Here is a 22,824-nt window from a genome sequence, read left to right on the forward strand (position 1 = left end):
AAAAAAAAAAAAAATCTCTAAAAGAATTGTGCCAACTGAAATGACCCAAATATGAAGGGACAAAGCTGGTATTATTTCATAGCTCTGGATGAGCCAGAATAACTGGATTCCTGGTGATGGGATTTAGAGCAGAGCCAAGAAGGGCCTGCAGGGCAGGAAGCAGGCAGTTGCTGCTTGAGGGCAGCACAGGTAGATAGCACAGGTGCATGGCACAGGTGCATAGCACAGGTACATAGCACAGGTGCATGGCACAGGTACATGGCACAGGCACATGGTACAGGTACATGCACAGGTATATGGTAAAGGTCCATGGCACAGATGCATAGCACAGGTGCATGGCACAGGGACATAGCACAGGTACACAGCACAGGTTTCTATCTGGATTACTTTGGAAGTTGACAGTAGTAACTGCTGCCCAGTGCTCTGGATCTAGAACAAGCTGCTGTCTTTATTATAAACCTGAAATGACTAAAATCACTTAAATGTCTGTATGTCTACAATTTTAAAAATTAAAAAAAGAAAAAAAAGCTGCAACACCCTGCCCCTGGTTTGCCGTCAAGCCTCAAGTATGTGACCCCAAAGAAAAGGCGTCTGGGAAAGCGTTTTCAGAGGAGCTGCTTCCCTGGGGGCAGTGTTCTTCAACCCTTGGAGTGAGTTACTGTGGTGATGAGTGGCAAGGGTGCCTATACTTGGCTCTGAAATTCCCCTGACCTTGTCGTCTACTTTCAGTCCTGGTTGCAAATGAGGACAGCATCACCAGCCTCTGATGCCTCTGAAATCTCCTAAGAATCTGATAACGCCTCTTTAGCCATCACATTCCTCCTGGGCTACTCCCTGGACCTCTCTCCATCTCTGCTAGCTTCAAGTTTTGAACAAGGAGGAGATCCACCCAGCCAAACATCCCTGGCCTAGGTACATTGCCCAAAGCTACTTTTCCAGAGCCTTCTAAAGCTTGCTAAAATGCTTCATTTTAAAAGGGCATCCTTGACAGTCCAGGCTACAGTAGGAAACATCTTATTTAAAACATTCAAAACTTAACTCACCAAGGTAGCACCTGTGTTTCTCACCAGCCCATCTTCTCCTCACATTGCCCCCCAATCCCCCCCACTCCACCCATGGAAAGCAACACACTAGCCATGTCTCTGTAGGGCCCCTTCCCAGCCAGCCTCCCTAGGAATCCTTCCATCCTTATTAAGATGGGACACCTGTCCCAAGCCTGGGTTCTTCAATGCCTCCATCCCTACCTACCACACTTCCTGGTTATATTTCAGGCTTCATCTCCTTAAAACACCTGAAAGGTACCATCTTTCTTTAATTTTCTAAAGGCGTACATAATTCAATATCCATTCACAGTAGTTTATTTTATAAGCCTAGAAAGCTGTCTGACTCTTCTTTCAAATGAATTGGAATTTATACATTTAAATGAGTGTTGTCTTCTTCAAAGAGGCCCCCTGGGAACCTAGCTACATAGCCGACAATGCATCGCTCAGGCTTAGAGCAGATTTTTTTTTGCAGCTCTCTCTATGGCACTGCCTTCAAAGCCTGCTGCACACTTTTAAAAGGACACCCACGGAGGTGTGATTGCGTCCTATCAGAGTACACGTGATCGTCTTCTTCCTTAGGTTGAAAGATGGAGCGAAGGTTGGGGAAGATGCAGAGGGCGTGGTGCAGCTGGGAATACTGTCTGGTGTCAAAAGCAAAGAAAGAGAAACCTTCGGGGCTACTGCCCTGGGGGATGATATTGGATTCTGTGCACCAGCTTCCTTAAAGAAACACATGTGCAGCTTGGGGCGGTGGTAACAATAGCAAGCCGGTGAGAAAGGACTCAGCAGCTGTCATAACACATCCTTACAGTGGTCACCACGCTACTTGGTCTTGACCAGGGATTAGGGACAAGAAAGTTCCCTTGTCCCTGAGTCATGACCCTAGGGCAGCACAGGGAGCAGATGCTCTCCAAAAGCAGAAGTGATGAGGTAACCCAGTTCTTCAATAGTTAAACACCCAAGTCGCCATGTGACTGGCCATTCCACCGCTGGATGCCGCCCCGCCCCCAAAGAACTGAAAACAGTGTTCAAACTTACACAGCAGTTCAAAAGTACAGAGTGTTCACAGCAGGAATTCTTACCTCAAGGTGTAAAGGACCCAACGAGCTTATCAACAGATGATCAGATAAATGTGCCTATAGACAAGGCATCAAGGATTGATGCTCAACAGATGAACAGTTTAAAGCCTTGCACACAGAATGAGCAAAAGGAACAGGGTACCCAAAGTCAGGTTATGAGATTCCAGTTATGTGAAAAGTCCAGAGACAGAACAAGTGGTTATCAGAGGCTGGGAACCCAGAAAGAGAAATGACTTCTTAACTGGCAGAGGGTTTCCCCTGGGAGCAACAAAAATCCCTGGAACAAGATGCCAATTAACTGTGCACTTTATCTTGGTACAAAAAGGTTGGCATGTGAAAGGCCATGGGTTCCAACTCCAGCACTAAGGGGAAAATATTTAAATATAAAGCATAGATAGATAGATAGATAGATAGATAGATAGATAGATAGACATACAGACACATATTAATATTACTGTAGTGGGTTGGTCTAATATTGCTTGTATTCAAATGCTAAATTCTCTACCCCAAAATCTGGTTGTTCCAAGAAGAGCAGATGCTCATGTAGAGCAGCTTTTGTTGTGTATCCCTTGTGCCTCACGTTATCCCTGATTGATTAATAAAGATGCCTATAGCCTGTAGCTGGGCAGAAGAGAGGTAGGTGGGGCTTCAGTTCTCAGACTTGGGGATCTGAGACAGGGACCATGAGGGAGGAGAAGAGGAGGAGGAAGAAGGGAAGTCATCATGGGGTTGGTGGACCGTGATTGCATGGCCATGAGGGCCAGCTGTTGGAGAAGGAGCGACCCAGGTGGAACACAGCAAGTGATATCTCAGGGTTATTGAGAGGAAAGCAGACAAAATAGCACAGAGGGTAGACATCTACCCAGCTCTAGTGCTTTAAGGCTTATTATACATATAAAGGTTTATGTTTTTTATTTGGGAGCTAATGATCATAAGGTGAAATAGAAATCCCCAAATACTATTCATACCAACATTTTACCATGAAAAGAAAGGAGAAAGGCCTGTGCTGGATTCTAGTAGGAGAGGTCTGTGAACAGTAGAGCAGTGACTGTGGAACCCGGTTAGTAGCTCTCCCAGGCGACAGGGCTGAGACCCTTAGGAGTAAGGAGCCCAGCGACCATCAACCCAGCGCCCTGCATGAACACAGTTTGATGAGAATTATGGGGCCTGGGTGGAAAAGCTCCCCATGGGAGGGTCAGGGGGAGACTCTGAGCAAAGTGAGAGGGGGACCTTTAGAGCAGCTGCAGATCCCACTCACCCTGAACCTGCCTCACATCATGGCCACCAGATTACAAACTGCAGGCAGACTGCAGGGGGTGAGGGAAGAGCTGGAGGCGGTAATGCCACCCTTCCCACCAGCAGCTGGTGGTCACCAGAGCTCCCCAACCTCACTCTCCTGCTTGTCTTCCCTTCCTATCCTGACCCCCAGCGATGTTCACAGATGTTCCTGGTATGTATCTGCGTCCCAGCTCTGGTCTTATCAGAGACGCACCATTGGGCAGCCACTGAGCCTGCTCACTAGCTTGCCGGCCTCCATGGCAGCCTCTAGCCTAGAGGTATATCTCCCTAATCTTAACCAAACAAAGAAAGGCAAGACCCTTAGCAGCGATTACAAGACTAATATTGTGAAGTTCTGAATGATTATTACAGGCCCAGGTCCCTTATTAGTCATGAAAGCCACTGAATCAAGGGAGCAGCAAACTCTAAAGTGAGACAATAACTTGAAATTTTCAATGGTCTCATTTAGTATAGCTGTTGGAGTCAAGAGGGCCTCTGGGAAATACTGAGACGGAGGCTCAGGAAGGAGCCTGCTGCTGGCCTTCTGTCCATTCCTTCCATAACCACACAAAAATCTGGGCTCCTACTGTGTGGCACCAAGAGAAAGTCCCTGTCACCGCAATTACTGGGGTAGAGTGTGGGACACAGACTTTCCAGTTAACGGCATGCTGCTAGAGCCTTCCTTCCTACAGAGACCAGGAAGGAACTGAGGACTGGTTGCTGCAGGCAGTGATGGGATGATGCTTCCCTCAAAATGTCACTCTGATCCCAGGGGGACCTGCTACAGGGAGCAGAGAATGGCTAAAGACCATGCTGTCAAGTTAGGGGAAGTCACCAGACAGGTTGGACAAAAACCACCCAGTGTTCTTGTGCTAAGGCAAGAGACTAGGGGTCAGCCAGTGAGAGGACCCCTTAGTTTCGATGTTTTAGGAACAGGAGTGAAGGTCATAGATCTGGTGGAGAGAGTGGCCACAGTTGTTGAGGGGCCAAAGGTCCCAGTAGTGAGCTGACACGTAATGGTGTGAGCCCAAATGCAGGCAGGCAGTCTCTACTTCACAAGAAGTCTCTGAAGACACAGAAGAAAATTGAGGGGGATGAGGAGGGAAGGAAAATGTCAACTAGAAAGCAAGGAAGGAGAGAGAGAAGTGGGAGACGGGAGCTGGGTAAGGAAAGGATGCTCAGAGAGGTAAGAGTCAGGCAGGCCTGTTGCCATGGCAACGCCTTCCTGCCTGGTACCCAGGAATAAATTATTGATCGGGATAGTGGTTCTCTCCCCTTCACAAAGCCCCCAGTGCCCTCTTCACTGCCATCATTATTCTCCTTCCACTCCACATGCTCTGAATTTGCCTTAGTGATTCACTCTGAGACCCAACTGGAGTCCAGAGAAATCACAAGGTCTGCTCTATACTCCCCAGGCTGTTCCTTGTCATCACACAGCTTTGGTCTTCCAACCACCTGTTACAGACAAATTATATTGTCTTCAGACTCCTGCTGAAATGCTAACCTAGGACAAGCGAAGAAATACGCAGTTACTATCGTGGGCTCTAGTCCAATAATAGCCTGATGAGACATCGGGGTGTAGACAGGCACAGGGAGAAAAGGGTGTGAAGACACAGAGGAAGTGGCTGCCTATAACCACAGGGAGAGCTCAGAGAAGATATCATCCCTGGGAACTTCTCCATCTCATACTTTAGCTTCGAATGGGAGGAAGTGAGTGTCTGTCATTGAAGCCACCTGGTTTATGGCATTTGTATTGGGTAGCCCTAGAAAACAGTATGCCCCCTAATTAGGAACCCCTGAAAGCCATCTGGAATCTTTGCAGGACTGAAAACAGTCTCATGGGGTCAGAGGACAGTAAGATGCCATGTGTTCCTGTCATGGGTTCCAAGACAGAGGCTACAGGAAAGGCAGAATAATCAGCCCTGACCAGCCACAGTTCTAGCAGCAGGTAGGCAGGGGCAAACAGCACAGGAGCTAGCACCTGTCCTACATCATGGGTTTCTGGGGGCTCCACCCTCTATAGCCTGAGAAGACAGGAGGCTGAAGTAACACATCAGGCTTGTTTTCAGGAAGATGGGGAGCCTACTGTCCAGTGGGCAGAGATGGAGAAGGGTCCCTATCTCAAGAGACAAGCATGAGCCAGGTAGACCAGACAAGTCAGAATTCCACACAGTGTCAATGTGGCTATAAAGTAACCCAGCCACTGTGGACTCCAGGATTGCAGGGACTATGGCACAGCCCTTAGTTCTACCCCCAACAATCTCCCCCAAGAACCAGGAACAGGCACTACTCACACAAGCACCGTGCCTCTGTTCAGCAGCATTGTTTATGCAGCTGAAGGTCCACCAGCAGGTGAATGGAGAGAGAAACTGTGTAAATATAACACAGAATAACTCAGCCATCGGAAAGAGTACTGAAGCACGCCACAGTGTGCACGAACCTCCAGGGTATTAGTGAAAGCTGAGTGAACAGACACAGGGAGCTGCATGCTCTGTTTTCATGGGAATATCCACCCCTGTTAAATCCATGCAGAGAAAGCACTCAAATGGCCACCAGGGACTGAGGAGAACAGGAGTGGGTGTGTTGCTCATTGCATAGGAGATATTCTCTGCAGTGAGGCAAAGTCTGAAACTAGGAAGGGATGGTGCTGTAAAGTTTCCAGCCTAATTTGGAGTTTCAACCCCACTTTTGACCATTCAGTTCCCAGATAAAAGACACACTACTTACATTATTTACAATAAGCCCTAAACAGTACAAGAGCTGGGCAGAGATCTACCCTCCATGCTATTAGAATCTAGTTCCTATCGATAACCCCGAGTCATTACTTACTATGTTCCATCTGGGTTGCTCTTAACTCCAATTGGCCAGCCCTCAGGGACACTTTTTTTTTTATGGCTCACCTAACCTATGGCAGCTTCTCCCTCCTCCTCTTCTTGTGGTTCTTGCCCCTACTCCAAAGCCTGGAAAACCTAAACTCCACCTATGTCTCTTCTGCCCAACTCTTGGCTGTTGGCATCTTTATTTACCAATCAGAAATAACTTGGGGCAGGGTCACTTGGGTCTATGTGCAGACTCAGGTCTTGGGGGCCACACTTTGCATTACAATAGACAGCAAGACCAAACTTCAACCGGGTGAGGCTGTGCAACACAACAAATCAAAGTCAATTCAATGTTCACTTTAAATTTGTTAGCTCTTTTTGAGGAGTGTACTGAGAATCGAACCAAGGGCCTCGTGCATGTGAGGCGAGTTTGTAACCACTGCACTATAGCCACAGGGTTTCTTTTTGAGACAGGGTCTCAAGACTGGCCTTCAGCTTATGCTCTCTCTTCAGGCCTTGAACTTCAGATGCTCCTCCTCGGCCTCCCAGCAGCTGCACTTACAGGCCTGCACCACTAGGAATGGCTGAAACTGCTAAGTTTTGAGCCTCGGCAAACTATTAGCTTTTAAAGTTAAGCACTGTGTAAAGGGAGATTGCTACCATTCTCTCTGTGTCTTTGCCTATGCAACAAGGGGGTTTTGTGAGCACATCCTTGCCCTTCCTCATATAGGCAGGGAGGCAGGTTGGACTTCCCCAGTTAAAAAACATTCTGAAAGCTGAAGCCCATCTGATGAACTCAACTGTACTCAAGCTGCAGCACGGCCACTGAAAAGTGCATTGTGTGGAGTCACGTGGATGGATTTTCCTTCTATCCCTCATTTGGTGACTGAGCCTGAGTCCTGGGATCCTGGTTAAGGGCCCTCAATCAAAGCACCTAGCAGTACTGTTAGGAGGCTGAGATGAAGGTCTCCAGGCAGGGGCACTGGGCATGGTCAGGCACTAGAGACAATAAGATGACATTGGGAAAGCACACATTAGCTGATGCTCCATGTACTGATAAGTGTGTCTTGCACGGTAGCCTCAGTACCTCAGCATCCTTGAAGGTAGTGGGTCTGAAGATCAGTTGCCTGGCAACCCAGAGAACTTCCCAAGGGGGACTGAACAGCTCCTGCCTGAGCAGGGTTGGAAAAGGACCTTAGCTAAAGACTCATCTCCTGATGCCAAATGATAAGAAAGACTCCAGTCCATGTGGGCTGGTGTTAAGATGAACTGCCTGCCTGTCTTATGATGTATGCCTGAGGAGGAGCTGGGCAGCCCAGAAGGACAGGAGAGGGGTTTGTGTCTACAAGGACAAGAGTGAAAGGACACAGCAACCAGAGGGTTAATCCCAGGGTGTACAAGGGTGCCCTCCCTCCTCACTGCAGCATCTGCTGGGAAGCCACAGGTAATTAGGACAGCTTAGAGGATTTCCTGGGTCAGGAGGTTGCAGGAGATAGTCCAACTGGGCTCTATCAGGCCAAGCTCCCAGGGGCTGAGCTGGCCCCTTCCCCGTTTTGGCTGGGTTAAATGCCAGCCCCAAATGAAGAAGCCCACGTGGTACAAACAGAGGTAGGCAAGGCTACCTACATACAGCCCTGCTTATAATAAAGCCCTTCAATAAGCCCAAGGCCAAATAAGAGGACATGTGTATGTGTGTGTGTGTGTGTGTGTGTGTGTGTGTGTGTGTGTGTGAGAGAGAGAGAGACAGAGACAGAGACAGAGACAGAGACAGAGACAGAGACAGAGAGACAAGAGACAGAGAGAGACAGAGACAAAGACAGAGAGACAGAGACAGACACAGAGACATAGAGAGACAGAGAGAGAGCAGAGGCTAGTCTAGGAATTCTGTTCCTGCTGAATCTTCATGATTAAACAGGAAGCTGGGTGAGAGAGGGCAGGACAGCAAAATGACAGCTGCAAAGGGTAGGCTAGTGGTTGAGGTTAGCCTGGTGGTTGAGGTTAGCCTGGTTAGGCTAGTGGGCAAGTCTAGGCTTATGAGACAAGTCAGAAAGCTCACCCAGAATTCTTCCAGGAAAAGAAAAAGAGAAAAAGTTACGTAGCCTCCAGCTGGCTCTGTTCCTCTCTCCTCTCCTCCCCACAGGCAGGCCATCATTTGCCAGGAGAGAGGCAGGAGAATACCACAGGAGAATACCATACCGAACTGTCCCAATGGGTGGGAGCCAAAGAAAGGCAGTAGTCTGAGAGGCCCAGCAGAGAAACTCATTCACACCCACACCAATGGGGACTCCCTTCCCCAAGTGAGGAAGCCAAGGTCATCAGAGACTTCTCTCAACTTGTCACGACATAGGGAAGTCTGGCACAAACCTGACATGATAGCAGGAACCATGTGAACAGCTGAGCTCAGGACACACACAGCAAAGTCTCCCACAGACACCATCAGAACACAATGAACCTGTTCAAGGCCAGAGAATTTGAGCTTCCACTGATTTGTGAAGACACCCCAAAATACTCAGGAAGCCTGAGACAGGTCTAGGTATAAGGAAACGTAGAAAGAAAGCGGTAGGCTTGTGGACTCGGAGGCCACACAGCCTAAATGGGGTCTTTCTCTCCCTCCCTCCCTCCCTTCCTCCCCCTCCCTCCCTCCCTTCCCCCTCCCTCCCTCTCTACTCCCTGTCTCTCTGTCCCTTTGTCTCTGTCTGCCTCTGTCTCTCTCCCCCTCCCTCCCTTCCTCCCTCCCTATCTCTGTCTTTCTGCCTCTCCCTCCTTCCCCCTTTCCTTCCCTCCCTCCCTGTCTCTGTCTCTCCTTTCCTCCCTCCCAGTTTCTGTTTCTCTGCCCCCCCCCATCCTTACCTCCCTCCCTCCGAGAGTGCAGGTGGGGGATAGATGGCCAAAATTGATGGTTAACATATAAAAGTGCCAGCTAATGTGATTATGGAAACTAAAAGCTATCCTCAATTATCTGCAGGAAATGTCAGGCCCAGGCCGGCTTCCCTCAGAGCCTAAGCATATTCTAAACCAGCCACTTTCAATGTGGATTCCCAAGTACATAAAAGCATTTGTTTTCAGTCTTAACCGCAGAGAAATTAGGAAGGATAATCTAGGTACATTTAAAAAATTGTATCAAGTCATTTGTTCCTGAACCGAATGTGAGCTACAGATTATCTGGGGTGGGCTTCCGGGAGTCTGCTGCCCATCTGTTACTGCGGCCATGAAAAAGATCAAGCCAGGCCGCTAGGAAGCTACACAGGGACTGGACTTGTGGCAGAGATGAAGACACTGAGGCTAGCAGAGACCCAGGTGTGCCCTGAAACCAAGTCATGGGGAATTCTCAGACCAGACCATCAGACTATTACCTGCCAATGGACCCCAGTCCTCATCCAGAGGTCTCTGTTGCCACCCCAAAAGTACCTAAAATTTGCTTGATTTTATTTTGTTGGTTTGTTTTGAGACAGGCGCTAACTGTGTAGCCCCGGTTATCCTGTAACTCACTGTCAGCTGGCTGACCTCACACTCGCTGGTACCTCCATGCCAGGTCATTTCGATGAGGTGTGTCCAGGAGTGTGTCTAGAGCCATAGGGCGCCACACCAGTACTCCTGGGAGACCCAGGACCAAGCCCCACGTTCACCCATCTAAGGACTAAATTTCACTAAAGAAATTTGAGCTTTAAGCGGGGGGAGGGCTACACTTGGGTCTGAGTCTCTGGCGGCTCCAACATTGGAGCCAACAGATCAGCCTCATCCCAGGGTCAAAGCCCCAGCTTCAGCATACCCAAGATGGAGAAGTGGCCACTTCAGCTCTCTCCACCTTCTGTCTGAGATCAGCACTATCAGATCTCAAGTTCTCTAATGCTCCCTCATCTCAAACAGCCAATGTTCTTGTAGTTAGAAAGCTCTCTGCTAGCCCGGAGGGAAAGTTGCTCTCTGAGAAATGAGTTCCCAAAAAGCATGTCCAGTCTCATTCCCAACAACAATTCAGGGCTGACAGTGTGGCCCTGTCCCTGGCCCTGGCCCTGGCCCTGTTCCTGGCCCTGTCCAAACAATTATCCCCCAGGGTTTCCAGTCCCCTCAGGACCTTAGAACCCAGAACATCAGAGCCAGGAGTGTCCAGAGACTTCTCTCTGACGTTTCTCACCTTTTCATCTTTGAGTTACCCTGGAAACTGTGTATGTTTCGGTTTTGTCTGTTAAATACTTACTTTATTTGAGTATGTGCATGCATCTCCGTATATGTATGTGCACATGTGTGTGCACGTGCTCATGGAGGCCAGAGAGGGTCCTTTGGTGCTAGAGTCACAGGCATTTGTGAGTCTCTCTGCATGGGTGCTAAGACTCAAATCCATCTTTGTGACTGAGCAGCAATCACTCTTAACCACAGAGCCATCTTACCAGCCCTGTTTGTTTTTGAGACAGGGTCTCACTATGTAACTCAGGCCAGACGAAGTCTCACTAGGTAGCCCAGGCCAGACAAGGTCTCACTGGGTAGCCCAGGCTAATCGTACACTTACAATCCTGCTTCACCTTCCTGAGAGCTGGCATTACAAGCTTAATGTGCCATTCCCAAATTTAAAAATGTAAATATGTAGATAACTTTGATTATTTTATATTTAAAATGTTGTTTAAGATCAGTTTGGAAAAAAAGATCAGTTTGATCTTTTATTTTTATGAAGTATTATTTTAACATATTTATTAATAATTATTATACCTATAAAAGCAAATTTCAACTTTTCTTCCATTTAGGAAAAGCAAATGCTGTTTAATGTGTCTCAGGTTAACTAGATTTAAAACTTAAAAAAAACTTTTTTAGATGTCTTATCACACCAGGCTCTAGTGGTTTTATCAGATATTAATAGATAAAAATAATCTAAAGTTTCTGTCATACCCACATCTGGAAACTCATATATTTGCAGCTGTGAATGTTTTCAGACATGTCTCTGAAACATGTACATCTCTAATAAAGATATTTACTTCCAAGAGATGAAAGTCCACTTTGGACGTAACTGTCACCTTTTAAAGTACTGGAACCAGCCTGATACTAATGTAATAACTACTGCCGAATGAGCACAGTGGTAACCACTGTGTTCAAACACATTGGGGAAAGGCGTGGTGTCAGGCCCCTCCTTAACTCTATGAAGCTCCACACAGCAGGGAGCAGCAGGTAAGATGTCCCCAGGGATGGACAGGTCAGGGACTGCTCGCCTCTGCACACCCCTTATGCCCTGCATGCAGAGAGATTCCTCAGGTGAACAAGGAAAGAGACGGCTTGGGGGTTAAGAGCAGTCTTCTGGCTCTGAGCTCTCTCTTCTCAAGATGTCCCTTAAGGAAAGAATGGCCCCATTCCCCATGTGGGCAGCGGACAGTGTGGCCGTGTCACCAGGTCAGGCAGGAAAAGCGGACTGCCTGTCCGCCTAGGCGCCCTTGAGGCAGGAACACCTCTTTTCCCTTGGTAAAGAAAACCCTTGGTAAAGGTTTCCTGGATAAATAATCGAATGTGTGACCGAGTCTTAGGAAAGAATTCATCAGGGGCAGGATCAGGCTCCCAGCCCCAGAATCTTGCCTTGACTGTTCTTGCCCACACCCCTGAGTTGAGACAGTTTCAGTTTCAGAGAAGAGGTTCGCACCTTCAGCCGCTGGCATTTCCAAGAGCAGAGGACCAGTGCATCACAGGGGCAGAGCACAGAGCTGGGAGTCAGGGGACCTGAGCTTGGTCCTGACTCTAGACATGCAGAGTTGGTGTCACCTGGGACCATTGCCTGAATGCAGTCTCGTGCTGGGCTCCAACCCTTAAGAGACTGAGGTGGGCGTATGTGTGCTCCAACAAGCCCCACAGGTGACCTGGATGCAAGCGAAAGCTGTGGGCCATAGCCCAGCCTGCTGAGGCATCTCTTGCACAGTTTTGACAGTGTCTTCGACAGTGAGAGGGAGATGCCCTGGACAATGAACGGTATCAGCAGTGACAAGACACATCAGTTCTCCCAGGTGCTGAGCACTCATGTTAGCACATCTTATAAAAGAATGGAATTGTCCTGAGGAAGCCATTATCAGCATCAGAAACAACCAGAGAGTGAGCTGAATCACTGCACTTGGGATGCCTACCCTGTAAGCTTTGATCCAAAAGCAGCCCCCCCCAAACAAACTACAGGCATGACATCAATACAGACATAGGTAAGCACTCACTTGCCAGGGCCAGCGATATCCCTGCCGTCAGCACCACACTCTAATCTCCACATGTCATACCTGACTTTTATATTATGAACACTACTGGTCTGGGCAGTTTACTGTTGCTGTGATACATTATAGTAGTGACAGTGCATACTGTCACTAGAATACATACAGTGCAGCTAGAAGCCAGAAGATGGAGGCCATGGAGGAGTCAAGTGCATTTGGAGCCCGGAGAGAATGGGCTGAGCATTCTCAGACTCTGGGTTCCAGCACTGTAAAACAGAGCAAAGCAACACATGGCTAAGAACACTGGTGTGTAAGCCATGCAGGCTGGGGCTGCTCCTGGCTTTGCTCAGTATCAGCAAGTCCCTTCCTTGTACTCACTTCCTCCCAGGTAAAATGAGGGACTTGATCCCAAAGTGTCCCCAAGCCTCCAGCGAGGCTGGTCTTCCTTCTGTTGAGACTCAGCAGGAAGAAATAAATGTAGGATAGACCCCTTGGCTGGGAAGATTCTTCTCAGGAGAATAAATATCGGTCACTCTGATTGAGAAGATCTTAACTCAAGCCCCTGTTGCAGTCTCCTGGCTGAGTGACACTAGGGAAAAGCCACTCAGGTCTCCACACTTCAGTTATGTGATGTGCCACTCAAGCAGGGCTGCTGACTGCATACCAAAGGTGGAGCCGGGTGAGACGCACATACCTTCAGCACACACATAGCACGCTGCCTAGCACAGGGGACTCTCTGAATGTCTGCAGCTGATCTTCTCCGGTCTCACCAATGCTAGTGCTGCTGCTGCTGCTTCTGCTTTGACAAAATCCAGGGATGGAGAGATAAAGGGCCTGGCCTCAGCATACCCCTGTCGACAATCCTGGCGGTCAGACCAAGTAATCATGGTCAGTTTATACTGAGTTCTCTCAATCTAGAACTCACGCTACTGGAGACGAGTCTTATCTTTTTAGGAGGCTTAACGCCTGCTTTTCTCTCTCTTCTACAAACACACACACACACACACATACACACACACACACAGAGAGAGAGAGAGAGAGAGGCCTTTTTACAAATACCACTGAAAATTCTATAGCAAAAGTTGAGCAAGTGCCAACTGCCCAGCTGTGGCTGATATATGGCTCCCCGAAGCTTCCATAAAGGCAACAATGAACAAGCCAGCTAGCCAGTAGCCACACAGCCAGGAGGGAGGCAAGTAAACAATGGGCTCTTCCTAGGCTTGGCTACCAAGTCCCGTGGCTGCTGAGACCAGGCCCTGGGACCCTGCCAGCACTGGGAGAGTACAGTGCTGGTCACATGGTGTTCTGGGACTTAGTCACTGGAAGAAGTCTGTCATGGGGTGATTGTTCTCCATCCCCCATTTAGAAACACAGGTCCTGCTTCACACTAGACAGACAGACAGACATCCACAGGCAAGATCTGGGCTTGCCTCACATACTGGATGCTCTACAGATGACCAACGCTCTGGGCTGTGTTTTGGTAGCAATTACACCATGGTTTAGTGTACCAAGTTGGTATGGCCTAGGAATAAGATAGCTTTAGATCACAGAAAATGATGGGAAGTAGACTCCATACCCATGTCCTGAGGCACACCTCACTTCTATTTCTGTTTCATTAACTGTCTTTCTTAGGTCAATTTCTCATCCATCCTTGACCTCTGTTTAAAAATCAAAAGAGCCATCCCGTCTTTCTCTCCACCCTTTGACCCTGTGAGCGTAGCCAGCATGAAGGAAATTAAGACTTCTGTGTCCTCGCTGGGATCGGAGTCAGAGCCCCACCTTTAAGGTTCCACTCCAAATGCCCCTCGGAGTCTTTCCAGACGCCACCGATCAAAATGTTCTCAGTGTCTGCTAAGCTGCGGGAGTTCTTGGGTGGGAACCACTCATTTGCATTTATATTTCATTATCTTGCCTAGGGAGCCATCTGTACAGTAAGCGAAAGCCGAGAACACTTCCTCAATGAAGGTACAAAGTTTTAAAAGTGAGAACTGCCTCTTTGTGCCCCCTGTAATTCTCTTTGTGCCTGGCACACAACTGAACACTTATCCCAGGCTCCAGGAAGTTTTGATTGTCCACCAAAGTCGCCTGGTGCTCCTATAAGGCGGGGCCTGAAGCTTCCGACAGGAAGTATTGTGGGGAAACCTAACTTTCACTGTGTAAGAAGAGGGTTCGTGGCCCTTAGGCACTTTTATCCTAACAACTCCAGGAAGGGTAAGCAGCATTGGACTCCCAGGCTTACAGATGAAAGTAGAGAAGATTGAAGTCATTTGCCAAAGGTCACATAACTAACGACCAGAGCCCTGGGTCGGGACCAGGCAGTCTGACTCCGAAGCCCCTGCTCCCACACTGCAGACACTCAAGCTTTTCCTCCTGTGAGCCTGGAAAAACAAATCGGGAGAAGCAGAGAAACCACGGAGAGAGCCATGTCAGGCTGAGAAACGCACAGAGAAAGGGCGTTAGGAGTGTGGGCAAGTCAGCATATGGAAGACCGTGCCAGTGTCCACACCCTGGCTGAGAGTGTTTGCCGGGTTTGGGTTTGCAAGAAGAGACCACTGGGAACCGAGAAGGTATTCATCTCACACTCTCATTTTCTACAAGTGCGTGGGGATTCGTTATCTAAGTAACATTTTCAATAATAAAACCAATACTAAAAGAGCCACAGTCCCAGCAAGCAGAGTGTCTTCTCATCACTGAGGGGTCACTGACCTTCTGGTCTGTCCCCAAATACCAGCATCTGGAGACCCCAGACGATGCCAAACAATTGAGAAAGAGAAAGAGTGTTGTAGGGCTTAGGAGTCCCACCTCCAGCTTTTCTTAGTGTCATCTAAAAGCTTTCTCTTTATATTCCAAGGATTCAGGAATACAAAAGAACCATGGGATATGCTCAGAGATGATTGTCCCAGTTGGGATTCAGAATGAGGACAGCCCTGGCTCCAACCCTGACAGTCCCATAGCCGCCATCCAAACAGCACTCAGAGCTGTATGATATGTCTCCTTTAAGCCCCAGTTCCTCCAGACCAATGGTGGGCACTTCCAGCACGCACATGTGTGCACCCCTAAATGTCAGGGCAGCACAACAACACACCGATGACCTTAAGGCTTGAGGGCAGCCAGGTGGAAGAGGACTTGGAACCGCCCTGGATGTCACCAGCCAAACTCATCCCCATCCCTGGATACAGTAGGTTCAATGCTGTGTCCCACAATACTCCGAGTAGGTGGTACAGGAGCTGTGCAGGAAACTGGTAGCCGAGAAAGTCATTACCTAAACCTGACCTCCACCATCAAACTGGCCTTCATGGTCTTACATGGAATGAATCATAGGTGACCAGGCTACGGTAACAGGGTACCCATTTGTACCCCAGGCTTACTGGGAAATCTACTTCTGCTATGGAAAGCTGGCCACATATAATCAGAGACAGACAGAGAATGTTCTAAGAAACACAGGACTCTGGGGACACCACAGACGTGGCGCTTTAGCCTAAAAGCTACCGAAGCAGAGACGCATAACCCTCTGTGCTGAAAAACCACACAGAACAACTCACAACGAAAACTTCCGCAAGTCCCAGATGTCGTCCTACAGATCCTGATATCTGTGGGACCAATATCTCAGCACAGATTGCCACAGAATACCCAAGAGGGAAGCCAGTCAAATTAGAAGATAGCCAGAGAACAGATACAGCTCATCGCCCGTCAGTGAGGAACGTCAGAGCGTTTAAATTAGCCTGAGCGTGGCACTAACCTGATAAGGTCCCACGTTAGATAACTGTCCTGCGCATAAAGGTATAAATGAACTGGCACCTGGACTAGCTGCCTCCCTCTACCAGACCATGCAAACTGGCCCTCCTGCCCTTGTGCTGACCAGCTTAGCCAAGGTAACTTCTGCTAGGATGTGTTCTGGATGTGTTCTGTGACGTGGGCATCGGCGTGGCAGCTGCAGCGAGGAAGGTGGGCAACAGGCGAGCAGACATCATGGCCTCCTTTCAATACTAGAGACAGGCAACCTGCTGGTTCCTACCCAGGGTGAGGCACTGGCAGCACACGGTGGAACAACCTGATGGCATCACACGTGAAAGCGAGGCCCAGGAGACTGTCTCTCCTCCTCACCTCTCCCATTCTCTTTTACTACCAGAATACAAAAGTGAATCTTGGAAGACAAAACACATCACACAGGTTCAGTGGTTCTGTCAAGCGCACGGGCTCATGGGGCAGCTGGTGACCTTTTGAGAAGGTACCACGGCCCCAGTCTCAGATACTGAAAGGGCTGAGGGCTGAGCACTGCCTTCATAATATGCCACCAGCCTCGGACAATGCCCATGTGCAGACCCTTACACTCTCAAGAGAAGGCTGGACTTCCTGAGGTCCCCAGACTTCATCACTGGGACAAGGAAGGAACCATTAGGAAGGCCAGAGCTGACAACTCTTATAAAATATAATGCATCAAGGGGGTACCATGGCGGGCCCATGAGATGAGCTATGTTTACGGGATGTTCAAATGGGAAAGACCCAGATCCATCCCAACAGGTATGCAATGCCTCCTTCTAATGAGGATACAGTGTCTAATTCAAGGGTTATCACAAAGTAAAATGACACGCTCATTTAAATGGGTCTCTGAAGTGGGCACTTGTAGCTCAATTCTTGACCTGAGAGAATTAAAGCCAGAGAGCATCAAATGGCTTGTCCTACACGTTAGCCTGGACTGTCAGGTCCCTAGTCAGTAGCTTTCCTGCCATTCCACGCTGGAATCATCCCCACTCACTCACAGTTAGTAAACGTCACAGGACAGTTACCAAGTTCCTAACCCTGAACACCACTGTGAGTTGCTGTTTCAAAGAGCTAGATTTGCCTGCTCTAAGCAACCAGACTCTGTGATCCCACATGACTGACAGTACAGCACAGCAGCAAACATCAGAGCCATCAGTCCACATGGGCCGTGGCACTAAGTGAGAGAGCTTAAGTATCATGTCACCAGCTAAGCCAGGCTCTCGTGCTGACTGTGAACTCCTGTGGTCCAAGCACTAACTAGCAACAATGCTGCAGGATACAGTGCCCTGGGCTAAGGAAGAGAGAGGCAGATGCAAAAAGAAGAAGAAAACCAACCAGCAAAGTAAGCTGTATATTTCCCTATCCTTGAAGGGCCTGCATCCACGCTAGAGCATGGCTGGCCCAGCCTGCAGAGCCTGGAGTGATTAGGTGGGATGGGTCTCAGAGTCAATGTCTTGTAAATGCACACCCACCCCAGAAGATGTGTTCTTACATCTTGGCAGGATTCTGATTGGCATACAGACCCTCAGGCCCAGTCCAGACTTGCTGTGTCTGAGTCTGTTTTCTAATAGAAGTCCAGGGATGCATATGTGGAGGTCGGAGGAGCACAGTGGGAGGGAGGGGCAGTGAGAAGGAGACCCCTCTCCAGCAGCCAACAGAGAACCCCTCCCCAGTTGCAGCTGAGACATGCAGACCACCTTCTCCTGCTAGGCAGCCCACTCCTTAGTAACTAGAGAAGGGGCCTCGGGTGACCTTTAGGGACTATATCTCCTGTCTCCTCCAGCGATGCACCTGGACCTGCATCTGGGAACTCCGTGTTCTAGAACTGTGAGAATCTCAACGCAACCCTCTGAGGCTAAGAGGGGCCTACCATCCTGTCACCATTTTAGCAGTGAGAAGCAAAGGGAACTCCCCCTCCCACACAGTCCTCCTTCCCTCTGTCCCCTCATAAGCTCCCTCAAAAGCTCTCTGCATGGAAGAGGGGAGCTCGGGATAGCACCGCCTTGCTTTGCCCCAGTAAGAGAGACCAAGCTGCCTGATCACCCATAAAGACAGCACTGTGGATTCAGGCATGGAGCTGGCTGGTACCAGCTAAGCTCGTGAAGGAGGGAATCCTCTGAGATGACCAGACAGAGACGCATACATCATCCACCCTCCAGCATCCTACACTCCAGCCCCCACCGTCTCCAGGCCAGCACTTCTGTCTTTGTTTCTATCTCTGTGTATGTGTGTGTCATTTCTCACACGTGCCTGCCTTTGCATTCCCATGAGACTGAGAGCAACCGGGCTCCACTCCTCTTTCATCACGGCCCACAGTACCAAGCATGGAGACTTAACACCCGGTAGAGGCTCAATAAATACCGTTTGTATTCACGTGCACAGTTTCGAGGGGTCAGAGACTTCGCTCCAGGGTAACAAAGAGCTACTCACAAGCACTTATTAAGGATGGCTCAGAGCACATTGGGGTTCTGTAGGAGAAATATACAACACTAAAGTATCCCTTGAAAAGATGTGCACTCTGGTTTGAGAAATCACTAGCACAGGACAAGCCTAAGAACAGCCACCCAAGGATATCAGGCACACCCTATCACAGATAAGACAGGCAGTCCGACGGCCATCACAAAGCCAGTTTCTGCTTTATACCTTGGCTCATCTATCGCTTGGCACTTGTTAACACTCCCTTTGTTTGCCGTTCCTGTTCACCCTCCCCACTTCTGAAGCCAAGCCTACTGCAGCATCTGAACAGGACGAGAATAAAGATTCCCAGAATTACAATCAGGGTTTGGTCAAGACAGAACCTTGCCTACCAAGTCAGTTCTCAACTGTGCTCATGTTCCCCGGGGCCAGGCGTCCAGAGCCAAACACATGGCTGTACTTGCCCCATTCAAAGCTCCAGGAAAATCTTGAACTGGGCCTTGGACATCTAATCAGAATTAAGGTATTCTTCGTCTGAGCAGAGGAGAACCCAGCAAGGGGTGCACTTGCTCCCATTGTACAACAAGACATGTTGGGGACAGGAGGACAAGGCAGCCACAAACTTCTGCTGGCTTTAGTATGAAGCCCTCTCCAGCATCACCAACCTTAGCTTCATCCAAATGTCTGCTTTGCTCTGTGCCAATGAGATTATGATGTACAGGACCGAACAGCATGGATAGGTGGCCTTGACCAAGGATTCTGACCATACACGAAGCTGTATAGTCTAGAACAGTGGCTGCTACCCACATGTGGTTGCTTAAATTTGACTCGATTCAAAATTCAAGTCAACTTTTAAAATTTTTAAATTACACACTTTGGGGGAAATGCACTCCCATAGCACACGAGTAGCACTCAGAGGATGCGTGTATCCCAGGGATTGAACTCAGGTCATCAGACTTGGAGGCAAGCACCTCTAACCAGTTCGCCCACCTCCAAAATGTAAACCTTGAGTACACCTGTAAGCCCAGAATTTAAGAGACATAAGGAGAAGAATTGTAAGTTCAAAGCCAGCTGGGCTGCATGAGACCCTGTCTTGAAAGAAAAAGATTTTTTTTTTTAATTTGCACGAGCCATTTTCAAGTACTTAGCAGCCACTTAGAACCAACAGCCACTATTGTGTGGTACAGATACAGGGCACTTCTAGCAGAAGTGGGAATAGGGAGTTCTGCTTCTAGCAAGCATGTGCACGTGGTCTTAGGAAACTCCTGTTTTCTCCAGATCAGCAGGAGGGATGTCAGATGCTCTGGCGGAAACTGAGGCAAGGCGGTACGTTTTCCCAGCGGTCTCTCACACAGAGACTTTGAAGTGACCTCGCAGGCTTCCATGTGGATGACCTTAGCACACATGCACACGCGCGCACACACACACACACACACACACACACCTGCACATGCACGAGGTATGTCCTTTAAGGGATCCATCCTTTTGCCTTCCACACAAGAGTTGTGGAATTAGACACCGTGACCAGCTAACAGCCAAAAAGGCTCACCCCCTGCCTTGTTCTAGTTAGTCTCACTTCCTGGATGCTTTGGGAGACTCTAAGCTCTCACCTGTCCTCACACAGGAGAAGAAAATTCGAGCCTCACGTCAGCACTGCGGACAGCGACAAGCTCCTGCAGGCGGCCCAGAAAGTTTCAGCACTGCTCTCACCAGCTTTGCAGGAGGACGGGCCCGAAACCATTAGGGGTGTGTGTGTGTGTGTGTGTGTGTGTGTGTGTGTGTTTCCTGCCCAGTCTTCACACTACAGCCTTGCTGTCTTGAAAACAAGAGTCAGTTCAGTTCAGAAACTTCAAAAGCTGTTCCCCACAAGGTCTCAAGCTAAAAGGGAAGTTTCATGTCCACATAGCTCTACCTGTACAATCCACTGTTCCCATTCATCATGACAGCCACAGAACTACTTCCTCCTACCCATGACTAAGACGCTGCCTTCTTTCCCTAAAAGAGCTACTGCCTGACCTCTGCCTCTCAAGAGACTCAAGCCAGCCACACCACTCTTCAAAACCTCCTCCCTTCCCTGACATCCCAAAGCATGCCTAGTTTATACGGTGAAGTAAGTATTAGCGTTTAAGGTTCCAGGTGAGCCTTATGTAGAAGAACTAGCTTTGCCAGCAGCTAGCTGTAGAGCCACACAGAAGTCACACTACAGTTCTAAGTCTCCGTTGTTTGACCAGCAGAATAATGATCTTGGTCTAAGGCATTTCTAACACTCATGAACCTAGCATGCTCTCAAAACAAGCTGTCCGTGAAATTGCCATGCACGCCATACTGGCTGCCAAGAAGACGTCAGAGGCCATGAGCAGTAAAAGCGAGGCAGGGGCCCAGGCTGGATGATCCAGAGAAGCCTGAGTAAATCCCCAACTCAGGTTTCCAAGGCTCCAGTTCCATTCAGTCTGTGATGACAATTGGAAAGAGATCTGGAGAGATCTGGTTTCTGTCCTTTCTTCTTTCAGTGCAGGAAAACTGCTTATACCCTCAGAAGCATTTTCCTAAAGAGCACGTCACCATGGAAAGATACCCTTACACGGTGGGTTCTTCAACAATGGCCTGGAAGCAATGTCTGGAACACAGACTTCCCTCAGCCAAGTGAACGGGCAGCTTGAGGCTCAGTACTGACTTCCCTGCTGACTGTGCAGAAGCAAGACAGACTGTGGGTAATATCCCAAAGCCTAACTTTTGGTGATGCCCCTATAAAGCTCATTTGTCTCATAAGCCAAGGCATTGCAAGAATGAGGGGGAAGCTAGCTTCAGACTTCGGCTCAATGGTCTAGTCCCTGTCAAAATGAGAGTTCTAATACCTCCTCCTACTTACAGCCTAGTCTCAGAGTAGCCACCCTTTCTATCTACATACAGTGAGATACAGGGTGATTGTTTTCCACTTGCACAAAGAGGAGCTACCAGGAATTTTTAATGGGATTTCCACTGCAAATGAAGATTAAACTAGAAGCAGAATCCAGCTGGAACGATTCCATCAACGTAAGCAGTACATGCGCACATGTGCACACACAAACATGTTTAAAACCTTATAGAACTTAAGTAACAAAAATGAGATGAGTTTAAAAATCACTGAACTCAGTACTGGAAATTTCCATTAATTTTTTTTTTAATTGCTGCTGGAGTCCATGGTAGGCACCAGTAGAAGATGGGGAATTCTCCTGACTGGGGAAAGTCCTCAGAATTGGTCTGCCATTCACTGTTATCTTAGAAAACCACAAGATCTGAGGACCATCCCAGCTGGCCTGATCTGCATCCAGCAAAGTTTGTTCAGCACACAAAGCCAGAACTTGGTCATTCCTGGAGGCTTGCCCCCAAGATAACCAACCGTGCTAAGTGCTCAGAGAAGCAAGGCAGGCAGACCCCACTATGACCAGGGAAGAGGAAGAATTAGGGGTACTTGCTTTTCTCCTAACAGCTCTGGTCAGTGAATTTTCAGGTCCTTATCCGGAGAACCATAGCAGGGACTTCCTCTCAGATGATGAAGACCAGAGCCACACACCATAAATGGTATAGTATACACTGTCCGAAATTAGCAAATGTCTTTTACATCTGAGCCCATGGGACTCAGACAGGGTCTTAAAAGCCTCAGTGTTGCTGGAGGAAGATGACATATCCCTGACCAAACAGCAAGTGTCTCAGAAAAGCCAGGCACTGCTGCTGAGAATGGTCACAATCTCACTGAAGGGCAGAACTAGGCAGGAAACTAAGATGCGGCGCTGGGTGGGGTAAATGGTAAGACAGTAGCCCTGTGCAGCCTTTCTCCAACTCCAGTCAGTGCCCAGGACTGACCCTAAGACCAATGGAGAAATCCTCCCTTCCAACTCCAGAGCTAATCTGGGCCTTTTATCTCGTTAACTTTGTTTATGGTGATCCTGTAAGAGGTTCTAAAGTCTTCCAAGCCCCTCTCTAATTAAATTCATTACAACAGATTGGGGCTTTCTTTCTGGATCTCAGAAAACTTAACAACACAATTAGCATTATAATGATGAGAGAGAGGGGCTGCCAGGGAGGAGGTGGGGTTGGGGGGCAGGGGGGGGGGGAGGACAGGAGCAGGTGAAGGAAGAGAGACAGCCCATGAGGCAGCTGCTTCTCTGAGGAGGGAGCTGCAGGAGTGGGGGGGATGACCCCACAGTGCCCCGAGCACTCCAGTTCTTTTCTTTTGAGAGAGTCAAGACAGCAAGAAATTAATCAATGACAGAAATCCCAGAGA

General features: G+C 48.7%; 1 protein-coding gene and 1 long non-coding RNA gene across 20 annotated transcripts in view; one reads left to right on the forward strand and one right to left on the reverse strand.

The window, feature by feature from the left end:
* Positions 1 to 22,824, reverse strand: part of Nfasc (neurofascin) — a 179,665-nt gene that overhangs the window by 151,686 nt on the left and 5,155 nt on the right. The window lies entirely within an intron of this gene.
* Positions 15,187 to 18,647, forward strand: LOC110292097. Its single transcript, XR_002377661.1, has 3 exons — positions 15,187 to 16,255; positions 17,421 to 17,487; positions 17,929 to 18,647. It is a non-coding gene; the product is annotated as an uncharacterized LOC110292097 (long non-coding RNA).

Source organism: Mus caroli, chromosome 1 (genome assembly GCF_900094665.2).
Source record: "Mus caroli chromosome 1, CAROLI_EIJ_v1.1, whole genome shotgun sequence".
In the NCBI taxonomy this organism is placed as follows: domain Eukaryota; kingdom Metazoa; phylum Chordata; class Mammalia; order Rodentia; family Muridae; genus Mus; species Mus caroli.